The sequence below is a fragment of the Vulpes vulpes genome, unplaced genomic scaffold (genome assembly GCF_048418805.1).
Source record: "Vulpes vulpes isolate BD-2025 unplaced genomic scaffold, VulVul3 u000000677, whole genome shotgun sequence".
NCBI classification, from domain to species: domain Eukaryota; kingdom Metazoa; phylum Chordata; class Mammalia; order Carnivora; family Canidae; genus Vulpes; species Vulpes vulpes.
This window is the reverse complement of record NW_027325813.1, coordinates 480,635-495,227: the sequence shown is the minus strand read 5'-3', so window position 1 is coordinate 495,227 and position 14,593 is coordinate 480,635. Positions and strand designations below refer to the sequence as shown.

General features: G+C 48.2%; 1 pseudogene; it reads right to left on the bottom strand.

Moving 5' to 3' along the window:
- Window positions 1-11,947: 11,947 nt before the first annotated feature.
- On the bottom strand, window positions 11,948-13,447 carry LOC112934033 (suppressor of cytokine signaling 5-like; annotated as a pseudogene).
- Between the last annotated feature and the right edge of the window lie 1,146 nt (window positions 13,448-14,593).

Below are 14,593 nucleotides of genomic sequence, written 5' to 3'. Positions count from 1 at the left end.
GGACCTCTGATTGCCTTGGTCCTGTGGTTGGTCTAAGTAGGGCCATGTGACCCTATTCTGACTAATTCTGACTAATGGGATGTAGGAGGTCTGCTGCATATGGAAGGACGGTCACAGTGAAGACCCCTCCTCAATAGAAAGACAGATGCTTACAGGAACATAGCCCTTCCCTTTTGTCCCTTCTTCCTGCTTTGGATGCAGACATGATGCTTGGAGGATCAGCTGCCACTTTGAAGTCATGAGGTGATAAGGATGCTAAAGAAACCCCAGCCCTGACATTGTCAAGCCACCTGACAACACCAGGGTTGTTCCTAATTAGGATAGTTCCTAAAATCTTGGGGTGGAAGAAAATTAAACCTCTATCTTTCTTCCCTCAGCCAATATCAGTCAGATTTTTGTTTCTTGTCCTTGCAACTGAATGCATTCCTATAGAATACAATGTCACGTAGCCCAATAAATATTAACTTTTATCTGACCTCATATGCTTTTCCACCCGGGGGCAAGATGTGGGACTCTCTGAATGTTCTATGATGGATAAGATGGAGGGAGAGACAACTGTCTCCCCAGGCTCTTGGGAGGATTAAATGAAAGACAGCCTAAGCCTGTGCAATTGCTCTGTGGACCGTGAGAGCTTCGGCTGGGAAGGAGGGGGCTGTTGTGAGCCTCTCTCCTGGAGACCAGGGCTCCCCGGGTGAGGAACAAGTTAACTGCAGCCAGAGAGAAGAAAGCAAGAGGACATGCCTGCAAGCAGAGCCCCAGCCCCAGCCCCAGCAGGTGGATGGGCCTCGCCCCCATTTCTGGGGAAGGAAGTGTGATTACAGAGGAGCAGCGTGGCTGGGTGCTTAAGCGCTTGAGCCCTGGAGCCCAGATGCCTCTGTTTCTCCCTCAGACACGTGGTAGGCTCTCTGTGCCTCAGTTTCCTCACTTGAAAAAAGGGGGCAATGATCATAGGGCATCAAATATAAAAAGTGCATGGAGGAGCTTAGCACACGGTAGGGATGTTCAGTCAGCCTCGGCCCCCGTCACCCTATGGTGCAAACTCCAAACTCAGCGGTATAGAACAACAAGCACGGATTTCTCCCTCACGGGCCTGAACGTGGGAACACAGAGTTCCGCATGGCTGGCGAAAAGGTGGGAGGCGCGGCGACGCTGCTGGGCATGCCAGGGCCTCAGTCCATGGGAAGAGCCAAAGGTAACTGCAGGGAGCTGGCTCTGCTGGCTGTCACCTCCTTGGGTCCCCCCCGCCCCAGCCGCCTGCACGCCCCCCCATCACAGTACTAATTTGTCCCCTGTGTTTCATTGCACATTTACCCTAGGCCCCCAAGACAGGGACTGAGGGCATCCTGTTCCTCACACAGGTCAGGAGAGACTGGCATGGCCCCGGATGATTCTGGAGGATGCTTTAAAGGGAGGGAGGACTGAACCTGACCTTGAGGGAGGCTAGCCTGTGGCAGGTGGATCAGGGAAGTGAGTAAGGCCAGGCGCAGGGGGTGGGCTGGACAGGATCACGTCCTAGGACAGGGGTCAGGAGCTGGCAGGGGAGATAGGGTCAGATGATGGCACTTCTGAGTCAGCCGATGGAGAAGGACCTGGGGTGCCCTGGGTCCCGGGAACATGGTAAGGTCATGGGAAGCGGGCAACTATCTGGGAGCCTGGCTGCGGGGATGAGCGTGGTGACTGCAGGACAGGGTCAGGGTGGGAGGCTGCCCAGGCATTCACAAACGTTCACCAAGCACCTACTGTGTGCCAAGCCCCGTGCTGGGTGCTGGGGTGCAGCTGTGAATGAAAGAAAGATCCTGTCCTTGCAGAGCTCATATCCGAGTAGGGAGAGAGGACAATGGAAGAAATAGGTGTGACGCAGGGAAGGTCCAAGGTGACCAGTGCCGTGTGCTGCAGACCTACTGTGAGCTGAGAGCTGGGATCTCTGCCCTCTAGTCGCTCAGCCTTGTAGGGGCCAAACCGTGTGTGTGCATTTGTCCCCTGCTCTCTGGTTCGTGGCCAGTGGCCTGTGTCTGTGTGCATGTGTGCACAGCTGTCTGTGGGCGTGGTTATGAGTGTATCCGTGTTTTACTGGCAGCTCTGTGTTTTCCTGAGTGTGTGTGTGTGTGTGTGTGTGTGTGTGTGTATAAGGAGGGAGGCGAGGTAGTGAGGGCTGTGATCCAGACCTTCCTCTGCAGTAGCAGAAGCTGAGGTCTGGTGGGGCGGGAGCTGAGGGGGCTTCTCCCTCACACCTGTCCCCTTGGCTCCGGGCTGGGGGTGGGGAGCCCTGAGGGTGCCCATGACTTTGTGGGAAGAAGGTCAGGGCGCAGCCGGAATGTGTTTGCGTTTCCTGGGTGATTGACGATGGGAGCAGGCTGTCTTCCTGAGACAGATGTAGGAATGTTTCTGCTAATCAAAGCGGAAAGCAGGGGCGTGGGGGCCGCCTGAGGCCTCCCCCAGCCCTGCGCCATGGCCACCTGTCGGGGGCCTGGGAAACAGTTGGACAATGCTAGGGAGAAGCTCCCAGACCCAGGCGGCCCCACTGTCCACCTCTGCCTCTCCGGGAGTCTCTGGTCAGGCACAGCTCACCTGCTCCCCAAATACACCCAAGGGAGGTGTGAGAATGGGGTCCAGGGTTCAACCCAGAGGGGATTTGGAGTGGAGGAGTGGGACTTTGGGCATCTGTCCCAGCAGATGGGGGGGTGGGCAGGAAGAGGAAGGGTCCATTTCTCCAAGGTTCCTCCTCCTGACCCTTGTCTCCAGCTAGCCCTGCCAGGGGCCGTCCCAGGGTAACTCCCCCCACTTTTCTTTTCTGAGTCACAGTTTAATACCCCCAGAAGCACCAGTGATGGCAGGAAATAACCCAAATTGGAAAACCGAGGTGGGCCCCAGGTCTCAAGGGTGTGGGTGGCTTGGCTGTCCCAACCCTATGGGTCCCATCCCCCGGCCCCACATTCCCCCAGCGCATTGCTCACCTGCTCTAGTTCCATAGGAAGCCCACATCCTGGGAGAGATAGGGCAGGGACAAGTGGCAGATAGCATGACACCCAAACCAGTGTGGTCTGGACTTGGCCTGGTCTAAGCTTCATCCACTCATCTCATGAGATCCAGAGACTCCCTGCCCTGTCTGTAAACATCCACCTGCGTGGATATGGGCCCTTATGTGAGGACTCTGTAACTGAGGTCAGGGTTGGGGGTGCCCAGGGGTTTATTGGAGGGGGTTGGCTGCCGGTCAGAATGGCTCCCACCCCAAGAATTCCCTGTGAAGCTGGGGCGATGTCATCCCCCACCTCCCCCCCCCCCCCCCCCCCCCCCGCCCTGCACTGCAGTGACTTCCCCAACACAATCCTGTGGAGCTCGTGGGCCAGGAAGCATGTGCTGACTCCATGACTTGCCTTGTTTCCCAAACCCGCACAGGCAGGGTGCCCAGGCCCCCAACCCTGGCCCTGGCGGTTCCTCAGCCAAGCTGGGTCTGAAGCCACTTTTCTCAGGTTTGGCTCTGACACATCTCTTTCCCCCTCCCACTTCCCCATCTCCTCCTTGACGATCAGGGGAGGAGGGACATGCCTGTGAGTCACCCCATGACTCACAGGAGACAGAGCCAGGGCCTGGTGTGTGAATGTGTGCACGTGTGTGTTCCTATGTTAGGGAGAGGAGCCTGAGCTGAGGTGGGGAGATGGGCCTTGGCTTTCTGGCCTTTAAAAGTTTGAGCTCAGGGTGCCTGGGTGGCTCAATCCATTAAGCATCTGCCTTCAGCTCAGGTCATGATCCCAGGGTCCTGGGATCGGGCCCTGCCTTGGGCTCCCTGCTCAGTGGGGAGCCTACTTCTCCCTCTGCTCCTGCTCCTGCTCTCTCTCTCCCTTCTTCTCTCTCAAATAAATACATGCAATCTTTAAAAAGTATAAAATCGGGCAGCCCCGGTGGTGCAGCGGTTTAGCGCCGCCTGCAACCCAGGGTTTGATCCTGGGGACCCTGGATTGAGTCCCACATCGGGCTCCCTGCATGGAGCCTGCTTTTCCCTCTGCCCGTGTCTCTGCCTCTCTCTCTCTCTCTCTCTCTCTCTCTCACTCTCCCTCTCTGTGTGTTTCTTGTGGATAAATAAAATCTTTAAATAATAATAATAATAATAATAATAATAATAAAATTTAATTTAAAAATATAAAATAATAATTTGAGCTCATTGCAGCCAGACCCAACTGATGGGACCCCTTGGTTGCAGCCAGGTTGGGACAGTCACCTGGAGCAGATGGGTAGGGCCTGGGTTCTAGGTGCTGACCATGTGAGGGCTGACCCTGCGAACATGGGAGCTCAGTGGCTACTTGGATGCTTACCTGGAAATAGGAAATTCCTCCCTAGTGGGACACCCCTGCAGTGAAAGGTACTGGAATTCAGTTAGCAAACATATCACTGATGGATGAATTAAGTGACTGAACAAGCATATCTGGCTGGGAATTTGGGATTCTTGGCTATGAGATCTTCTCAAACCTTAATGTGCAAAATACCCTAGGGATCTTGTGAGAATGCCGATTCTGGGGCTGCCTGGGTGGCTCAGTGGTTGAGTATCTGCCTTTGACTCAGGTCATGATCTTGTGGTCCTGGGATCGAGTCTCGCATCACGCTTCCCACAGGGAGCCTGCTTTTCCCTCTTCCTGTATCTCTGCCACTCTCTTTGGGTTTCTTGTGAATAAATAAATGAGGTCTAAAAAAAAAAAAAAAAAAAAAAACCTATTCTGGCTCAGCCAGGGCATCAGAACCACAGACCTCACCTCCTAGGAAATTGGAGCCAGATGCGAATGGCAGGCAAATGTTTCGTGTATTGGTAAGAAGGGAAAAGTGGCTACCAGAAAATATAAACTGGACAGCTGGACATAAACCCTGGCAGAGCTCCAGGGTGGACAAGGACACAGACAGTGTCCTTCAGTGAAGACTAAAGGAGGAATACTTAAATTGTCAAAGCCAACGCGGGTTCTCTGTATTTTAACAAGCTCTAGGCTAATAGAAGAGTGTTTGGAAGGAAAAGCTCTGGGTCGGCTCAGGAAAGGTCCTGGTCCTGAGCCAGTTGTGAAACTTCTGGGAAGGCTCTGGACCAGAGCTGTGTGATGGGGTCACTCAGCCCATGCCTGTAGTTCAGGGGTCCTGGCCCAGCAGCCGTGAAGGTGGCCAGACTTCCTGGAGACAACCAGCTTGTTCTATGGCCAGGTCCCGATGGCCACAGCGTGGGTAACCTGGAAACTGTGTCCTGTATCTGAAGATTTACCGTGTGCACACCAGGAACGTGAGTTGGGGAGAGACACAGATGTTGGGGAGCAGAAGTCGAGTAGGAGAGATCGTGCCATTGGTGCTGAAAGGGACCCTGAAGGTCATCCCTCTGCTCCCATTTCACAGATGGGGAAACTGGAGCCACAAAGGGAGAGGGAACTGACTCAAAGTCTTATGAGTAACTGGTGGGATCAGTACTCGAACCCTTACCATCTTACTTTTGGGGCAGGATTCTTATGCTCCCTATTCCAGAAAGGACCATACGGAAGGAAAAGGGGCCTATGTCAGGGGAGGTTGTGGGACCGATTGGGAGGGGGCTGGTGTCCCTGAACCTCATGCATGCCCAGAAAGGCCCAGAAACTACCATTTTGTTGAGGTTTTTGGTTATCTTGAAAGCAGGAAGAAAGATCTAAATAGGGTTAGTTAAATTTGTGCTATTTTAGATATCTTACATTGATCAAATTAACATAACACAACATACCATTCAATGACTGTATGCTGATCTATTTGGAAATAACCTCAAAAGTCAATATAGGTCTTACCTGCATATGGAGCCAAAGCTCAAAAGCCTCCAGGCTCCCACCGGTGACAATGTCCCCTGAGTGCCTCCAGGTGGCTGTGGATAAAGGATGGAGGATGGATGGAGGGACTAGAAGTGGAGGTGTGAATGTGAGCTCAGGGGGCAAGGATATCTGTGTCTGTTTTGTTCACCGGCACTCTCGGAGTCTGTAGGAGTGCCTGACATACAGCAGACTGTCACTGTGGACTGCTGCATGACTGCGACGGAGCCGTGGCATGGCCGTGGGGGTGGAGAGAGGCGCTGAGGCATCATTTCTGCAGGTGCATGGGGGGGCTTTCTTTTTCCCCAGCCCTGACCAAGTGAAGCTGGGCAGAGAGCCGGATGCCTGAGGTCTGATCCCGGCCTCCTCTGTGGTAGGACAACCAGCTCCCATCTTGAAGTGACAGCACCTGGGACTGCAGAATAGGGGTTCACCACGTGACGCCTGCAGGGTCTCAAGGCAGCATCAGACAACCCTTTGATGTCCCTTCTTCCTTTGGAAAGGTTTGGGAAAGGAAAATTCTGGAAATAGTTGGAGAGGGGGATGCGGAGGCACAGATTCCGAAGGGCTAGAGAGATACAAAAATACAAAGCATCCCGGGCACCTGGGTGGCTCAGTGGTTAAGCGTCTGTCTTCAGCTCAGGGTGTGATCCCAGGGTCCTAGGATCAAGTCCCACATCGTCCCTCTTTGCCTATATCTCTGCCTCTCTTTCTGTGTCTCTCATGAATAAATAAATCCTTAAAAATCTTAAAAAGAAAACATGACCAGACGAAGCATAGTGACGATCCACGGCCGAAGCAGGTGTGCGGTCCGCGCAGACCACCGCACCTGTGCACTGCTACCTACCACCTAGGAACCGACTCCCCCACCCCAGCAGTGAGGCCCAGCCCGGCCCAGCCCCACTGAGCACAAGGATGTCTCTGCGGGACGTTCACTGCATGCCATCTCCACATGTTGGGTCCCTGGCTTTCCCCAGGAGTCCCCCCCAGTCAGCTGGGGCCTGGACAAACCCAAACACTTGGCCAACCAACACGACTATTCCTCGGGGCACCCGCATTGGCTGCTGTGAGCTTGCTGTTCCTCTTTAGGCCTCGCACACCATCTCTGTCCTCGGCCACCCTGGAGGGCTGCCAGGGATTATGGCAGCCACACTTCCCTTCGTGTCAACGTGTGAAACATTTGCCTGCATCTGGCTCCAGCTCTGCTCTCTGAGTTCCCTGGGTGGCAGTGGCTGTGGTGCTGGTGCCCCAGCTTCCCAGCCGCAGCTGGACTCTTGATGGCAGCTCGGTCCCCGGAAACCGAGCACCAGCCACCACCCTCATGCACCTGCCCTCATGCAGTGGGCGCTTGGGGAGGCGAGCAGGGAGGTGATCCTGGCTAACGTCTTTGGCGAATTTAACTTTTTAATTTTGAGATAACTGTAGATTCACATGCAGTTTAAAGAAATAATGCAGAGTCCCCCTGCAGCCTTTTCCTGGATTCCCCCGATGACAGCATCCTACAAAAACTATATCGTAGGACAATGTCAAAACCAGGATGAAGTCAAGGTACCACAGGTTTCCAAGGCCACAGGGATTCTCCTGTTGCCCCTTTATGGCCACGCCCACTCCCCTCAATCCTCGCCCCCACCTGAACTCCCAGCAAGCACTAAGCTGTTTTCCATTTTTTTTTAAATTAAAGATTTTATTTATTTATTCATGAGAGACACAGAGAGGCAGAGACACAGGCAGAGGGAGAAGCAGGCTCCATGCAGGGAGCCTGATGTGGGACTCGATCCCGGGACCCCAGGATCATGCCCTGGGCCAAAGGCAGGTGCTAAACCACTGAGCCACCCAGGGATCCCCACTGTTTTCCATTTTTGTAATTTTTGTCGTTTCAAGAATATTATATAAATGGAGTCATACGGGGGATCCCTGGGTGGCTCAGTGGTTTAGCACCTGCCTTTGGCCCAGGGTGTGATCTTGGAGTCCCGGGATCAAGTCCCATGTCAGGCTCCCAGCATGAAGCCTGCTTCTCCCTCCTCCTGTGTCTCTGCCTCTCTCTCTCTCTATCATAAATAAATAAATCTTTAAAAAAAATAAAAAATAAATGGAGTCATACTGTATGTAACCTTTTGGGATTGGCTTTTCTGACTCAGCGTAACTCCTGGGGAGCCAGCCAGCCAGGTTGCTGTGTGGGTCACTGGTTCATTCCTTTCGGTTACTGAGTCGTTTCCCATGATATAGATACACGAAGTTTGCTTAGCCATTCATTTGTCGAAGGACATCTGGGTTGTTTCCAGATTTGGGCTATGATGAATAAAGTTGCTATAAGCATCCCCGTACAGGTTTTGGTGTGAACATAAGTCTTCATTTCTCTGGGACAAATGCCCAGGAGTGCAATTGCTGGGTTGAATGGCACTTGCATGTTTAATTTTTAAAGAAACTGCCAAACCATTTTCCAGAGTAGCTGTACCTTTTCATGTTCCCACCAGCAGTGTGTGAGTGATTCGGTTTCTCTGCACCCTCGCCAACATTTGGTCTTGTCACCATTTTTTAATTTTAGCCATTCTGATCGGTGTACAATGATAGCTCATTGGGGTTTAATTTGCATTTCACTCCTGGTTAATGATGTTGAACATATTTGCATGTGCTTATCTGCCATCTGCATACCCTCTTTGGTTGAAATGTCTCTTCTTGTGTTTTGCTCATTTTCTAACTGGATTTTTTCTTTCTTTTTTTTTTTCTTTTTGATGTCGAATTTTGAAGGTTCTTTGTAGGTTCTAGACACTGGTCCTTGGTCTGAGAGGTGGTTTGCAAATATTTCCTCCCAGTCTGTAATTTCTCTTCAGCCATATTTTAAAAAAGGTTTATTTACTTATTTGAGAGAGAGAGAGAGAGAGGGAAAGAGTGCAGGGGAAAGGGCAGAGGAAGAGAATCCCAAGCAGACTGCCCACAGAGTGCCGAATCATCACAGTGCTCAATCCCACGACCCTGAGATCTAGACCCAAACTGAAATCAAGAGCTTTTGGCTCTTCAGCTTTTTCAGAGACTCTTCCATGAGGGTGCCTGGGTGCTTCAGTCAGTTAAGTATCTGACTCTTGATTTCAACTCAGTTTATGATCTCAAGGTCATTAGATCAAGCCCTGGGGTGGGCTCTGCCCTCAGGGAGGAATCTGCTTGAGATTCTCTCTCTTTCTCCCTCTCCCCCTCTGCACCCTCCCCCCAAATAAATAATCTTTTTTTTTGTTTAAAGAGACTCTTCCACCAAGGGAAAATTTTGAATTTTGATGTAAGTCCGATTTATCAGTCTTTTACAGCTCATGCTTTTGGTGCTCGGTATGAGCACTGGTTGCTTAGCCCTCGATCCCCAACTTTTTCTCCTGTGTTTTTTTCTAAAAGTTTTCTAGTTTTACACTTAACTTTATAATCCATTTTGAATTAATTTTTGTGTAAGATGTGAGACTTAGATTGAGATGTCTTTATTTCTATGGGTTTTTCTTTTTCTTACCTATAGATGTTTATTTTTTATTTTTTTTAAGATTTTATTTATTTATTCATGAGAGACACACACAGAGAGAGAGAGGCACAAACACAGACAGAGGGATAAGCAGGCTCCATGCAGGAAGCCCGATGTGGGACTCAACCCTGGGGCTCCAGGATCACACCCTGGGCTGAAAGCAGCGCTAAACTGCCGAGCCACCCGGGCTGCCCACCTATAGATGTTTAATTGCTCCAACACTATTTGCTTAAAAGTCTGTCTTTCCTTCATTTAACTGTGTTTGCATTATTGTAACGCAAATATTTGTGTGGTCTGTCTCTGGGTGCTCTAATTCCTTCCATTGATCTGTGTGTCACTTGCTCTGCCAATATTACACAGCCTTACTTACTGTAGGAATGTAAGAAGTCTTACATGCTTTATATATCAGGTTTTTGATAAATCATGTGGACTGGTTCCCCTCCTCTTGCTCGTTTTCAAAACTGTTTCAATGATTCTGGTTCCTTTGCTTTTCCAGGTATCAGTTTAATTTAATTAAATTTATTTATTTATTCATTTTTTACACAAAACATACTTTGTTAGCACAAAAAAGCAGCTGTAATAAGGCACAGCAAGCAGAAACATACATTAGCAGTCAAAGGGTTGGTGTTGCACACAAATACAACTTTTCTTTTTTATAGTCTTGGCAATAGCCAGAACTTTCTGTAGGAGCTGGTAGGGAAACCAAGGAGCGTTCACCAGTGGTACAGACCCCAGTAACAATAAGACACAGGAATGGATTCAACTGGGATGCCTGAGTGGCTCAGTGGTTGGGTGTCTGCCTTAGGGTCAGGGCATGAACCTGGGATCTGGGACCCCAGACCAAGTCCTCCACTGGGCTCCCCACAGGCACCTGCTTCTTCCTCTGCCTATGTCTCTGTGTCTCTCATGAATAAATAAATAAATCTTAATAAAAAAAAAAAAAGAATGGAGTTGACTAGTGCAAAATATCCAGGACAGAGCTGTAAAAAAGCAAATGCTAGAACTTGGTATTACTTCCCAAACAGCTCACTCCAATAGTAGCGCATACTATTCTAAGTGACAAAGATGTGCTAAGTGAAGTTATTTACAGATACAGTGGTTGTATAGTACCTCTTAAATCTGCAATTAGGGTTTCAGAGTTGCCATTAGAAATTAACTGCCCTGAAATTCTATAAATTGCACTTAAGCAATTCAGCTGTGAGAGTTTCCAACAAGGAGCGAGGTGTTGCCATCCAAGTTGCTCATCACAGTTTAGTAATAATCTCAAACATCAGCAACTACTGCTGTTATCAGCTGACTTGCTTCTAGCCTCCCTTTCTTCATGGCTCACAAATGCATCACGGGCATAGGGAAAGACCCAACTTCAACTAATCAACTTCAACTAATCAGCTTCAACTAATTGAGTAGACTGCCTTTACTAACTTTAAAAAAAAAAAAATCACATGTGGGACTGTGGGACTACATGGCAGCTCTTCCTAATGTGTGTGTGGTTTTTTTTAAGATTTTATTTATTTATTCATGAGAGACACAGAGAGTGGCAGAGACACAGGCAGAGGGAGAAGCAGGCTCCCTGTGGGGAGCCCAATGTGGAACTCGATCCCAAGACCCCAGGATCATGCCCTGAGCCAAAGGCAGATGCTCAGCCACTGAGCCACCCAGGCATTCCTTTCCAATGTGTTTTAAGTTAATGCACTCATACAAAAAAATCGATACCTAAGGCCTTGAAATACAATTCTACTACCAACTTTATAAGCCTGACTTTTTAAGAGCAACTATTTAGAAAACCTGGTTTACCTAATGGCACCTTTTACAGGAGAGATAGGAGACTGACTATAACTTATACCCACATGTCAGTGAACTTGTGGCCAGAAAATTGTAGTTGTCTTTTTTCTCTTTCTCTTTTAGACTTCCCATGCTTGATTTATAGTAACTACAAACTGCTACTTTTGGAAAGTTATAGAAAAATTCTTAGAAAAAAAAAAAGAAAAATTCTTAGAAAAAAATAATAATTTCAAATATTAGTCATACTATTGAAAGACTCATATTAATAATTTGTTATTCAGTAAGAAATAGAATTCTTTTGGGGCATCTGGGGGGCTCAGTGGTTGAGCGACTGCCTTCAGCTCAGGTCATGATCCCGGGGTCCTGGGATCGAGTCCCACATCGGGCTCCCCACAGGGAGCCCGCTTTGCCCTCTGGCTACATCTCTCCCTCTCTCTGTGTGTGTCTCTCATGAATAAATAAATACAATCTTTAAAAAAAATAGAATTCTTAAAAAAAAAAAAAGAAATAGAATTCTTCATAGCAAATGGCCCAGAGTTGCTTCACTCAATTACAACAGTCATTAAAAACCAAACTGCTCAATCGACAAACTGTTTTTGTAGCCTTACTGAACACCTGTAGCTCTGTCTTCTGTCTCAATAGGCACCGCATTTATCTGAGTAAGTAACAGCAGATCACATCTGACAGATAATAACACTAAGCCTACCTATTATACTGGAAAAAAAAACCACACACACAACACTGATACATGTGCTTGCTTTACAGATGTACTGTTTGAGGCACATAAAAGCAGATCTAGTTAATGCCCTTGGGGGGCAGGAGAGTTGACTTGGCCTTGACTGGTTCTCATTCTAACCAGGGAACTCTTTCAAAATCCTGTAACATTGATGGTACAGGATAGACACTCTTTCAAAAACTCCTGTAACATTGTTGGCAAAGGGAGCCCAACAATTTCATCATGTGTGGGGTATCTACAGATTACTGCATGGCAGATATAGTGCAGGCTAACAGAAAAAGTCTTTTTAATGATAAAGTAAGTGATCGTTCAAAAAACTGGGATCTTTCTAATGTTCCCGAAGTCTGGTTAGAGTGGAGGAGCCAAGTACGCATGGGTCATGGGCCATGGTCAATTATTCACAGAAGAGGCAGTCCTCTTGGGCAGAGTCCCCGAGCAAGAATGTGCCTTCAGGTTTCCCTTCAAGGGAGGCTTCTGTTCAGAAAGGTCCATGGATCCCCAGTAACAGGGATTTCCCCGTCATCTGAAGCAAGTCCAGCACAAGGCGGTGTACATAATCCATCTGCAAATGGACTTTCCCAGCTCCCTGTCTGCTAATGTGGGCACGGCTGTCTCCAGACACCTGACCTTCCTCTGCCTACGTGACTGCAGACACAGGGTGTTAGCGTCCTCTTCTGAGTCATAGTTAGTTTGCAGAATTGCCATATTGTCCGCACTTCACTTCATTCATTCAGGAGCTAACTTTGGTCCCGGTTTATATAACGGATTAACCTGTGCAGTGGCTTCAAATATATGGATTTGTGCATTGGGAGGAGACTCAATCCCTTCTTCAATACCAAGCCACCTTCTCTCTTTTGAAGTTTATCTTTTTCATCTCTAGACACAGAGGATGGATCACATGTATCAAAGACTGTTGAGTGTGGGTTCACGGGGGCTGTCTGCTGTTTAATCAAATGCCATTTCAGGGCTAAATTTGAGCCAGCAGGAAATGGGCATTTGTCAAGCGTTAATTCTGAAATGTATATTTTTCTTTTATTAGAAAAAAAAGGGGTTTTGATTGCTTGTTGTAAATTCTCAGGGGGAAAACACAAGCCCACAGTATCCTGCAAACTCTGTCTCCAAGAGCACCTTCCTACATTTCTGCTGACACGCTGTCCGTATCGCACATGGAGCTTGCACTTGAGCTCTCTTTTGAGAGTCTGCTTCCAGTTCCACCAAACTTTTTATCAGTTTCCAACGAACTCTGTATCTTTGTAGAACAGGAATGTTTTTTCTCTCCACCTCACGGAGGCTGCCGAGAGTAGGGATCTCTTCTTGTGAGTCTTACTCCCAGGGTGACACATGGCTCCTGATCCTTTTCAATGCTTATTTCAACAATCTGAGGAATTTCAGTGGCACAGTTTTCGTTTCTCCTTGAAGAATTCTTAGAAGGGTCTCATCCCAGTTGCAAGGCCACATTTTCTCTTAAGGGACGGCTCTGTTGCTGAGGAGCAGAGTCTCCTGTACTGATCTTTCTTTCACAAACACCTGTTGGAGTACATCTCCACATTTCACTGCGGCTCCCTCCCTTGTGACCGAAGAGATCCTGACACTGTATTGGAAGCGATTCCACATCTTCCCCACTTTATCCATTGATTATAAGATTTGTTGGGGCTCAGCCTCATCCGGGGGCACCTGCGGCCAAGTGGACAGTCCTGTCCTGTCCCTCTGGCTGTCTGATAGAGTGCAATCTCACTTCTTCTGGACAAAGCCTCCACCCAGCCCCCACCCCTTTCACCCTTCTCCCTCTCTCTTCTCCCCAACCTCCACTGGAATGGAAAATACTTTCCCTCCATATCAGTTTTAGAATAATGTTTTCTATATCAACAAAACATTTTGCTGGAGTTTTTATAAGAACTGCATTGAGTTCTTAAGCCAATTTGAGGAAAATTGACATCTTCACTATGTTGAATTGTCTTCATGAACATAGTATATCTTTCCATTTCTTTGTCTTTTTTTATTTTTTTCATCAGCTGTCTGTGAGTTTTCAGCCCTCAAGTCCTGTGCACATGTTTTGCTAGATTTACACCGAAGCATTTTATTTTATTTTCAAGCAATTGTAAGTGATATTTTAAATGTTTATATCTTTTGTTTCTTGGCTGAGACTTTTAATTGTTTTCATTTATTTCAGATGTGTTTTGTAACACTTCTCTTATCTTGGTGTGGGCATCTTTGCTCATTCTGCTTGAGATCTTCCTGGCTTTTGGCACAGTGAGTGATTTTTCCAGTGAGACCTAGATATTTTGGGCATTATGCAATGAGGCTCTGTATCTTATTTAGCCTTCTGCTTTAGTTTCCTGGGATGCTGCTTAAGTGGGGACTTGGGGAAGTGCCTCATTGCTGCCAAATAGGGTTAGAAGTCCAAATTCCCCACTTGACCTCTGTTGATGCAACAGTTAGTGTGGCTCTCTATTGTTGCAAGTCCCTGAAAGCATTCTGGCAGAGAGATTGGAGCACCTTATATACTGCTGAAGGGGGCAGTTTAGGTTTCCCATGTGGTCTTGCTGACATGGTGGGGGCCACAGATTTTTCTGAAGGGTTTGGCTGGAGTACACTAATTATTGTCTAAAATGTTTCTGTCTTGTTGGCTGCCTCTTTTCTGGCTCCTTGGCTAGATAGAGTAGGCTTTTGTTGTTTTTGGGGGGCGGGGTTGATATCCAAACCCCATGGCATTTGCAGATTGCTGGCTTCTTTAGCTTCAAGTCTGAGATATTAGGCAAAAAAAAAAAAAAAAAAAAC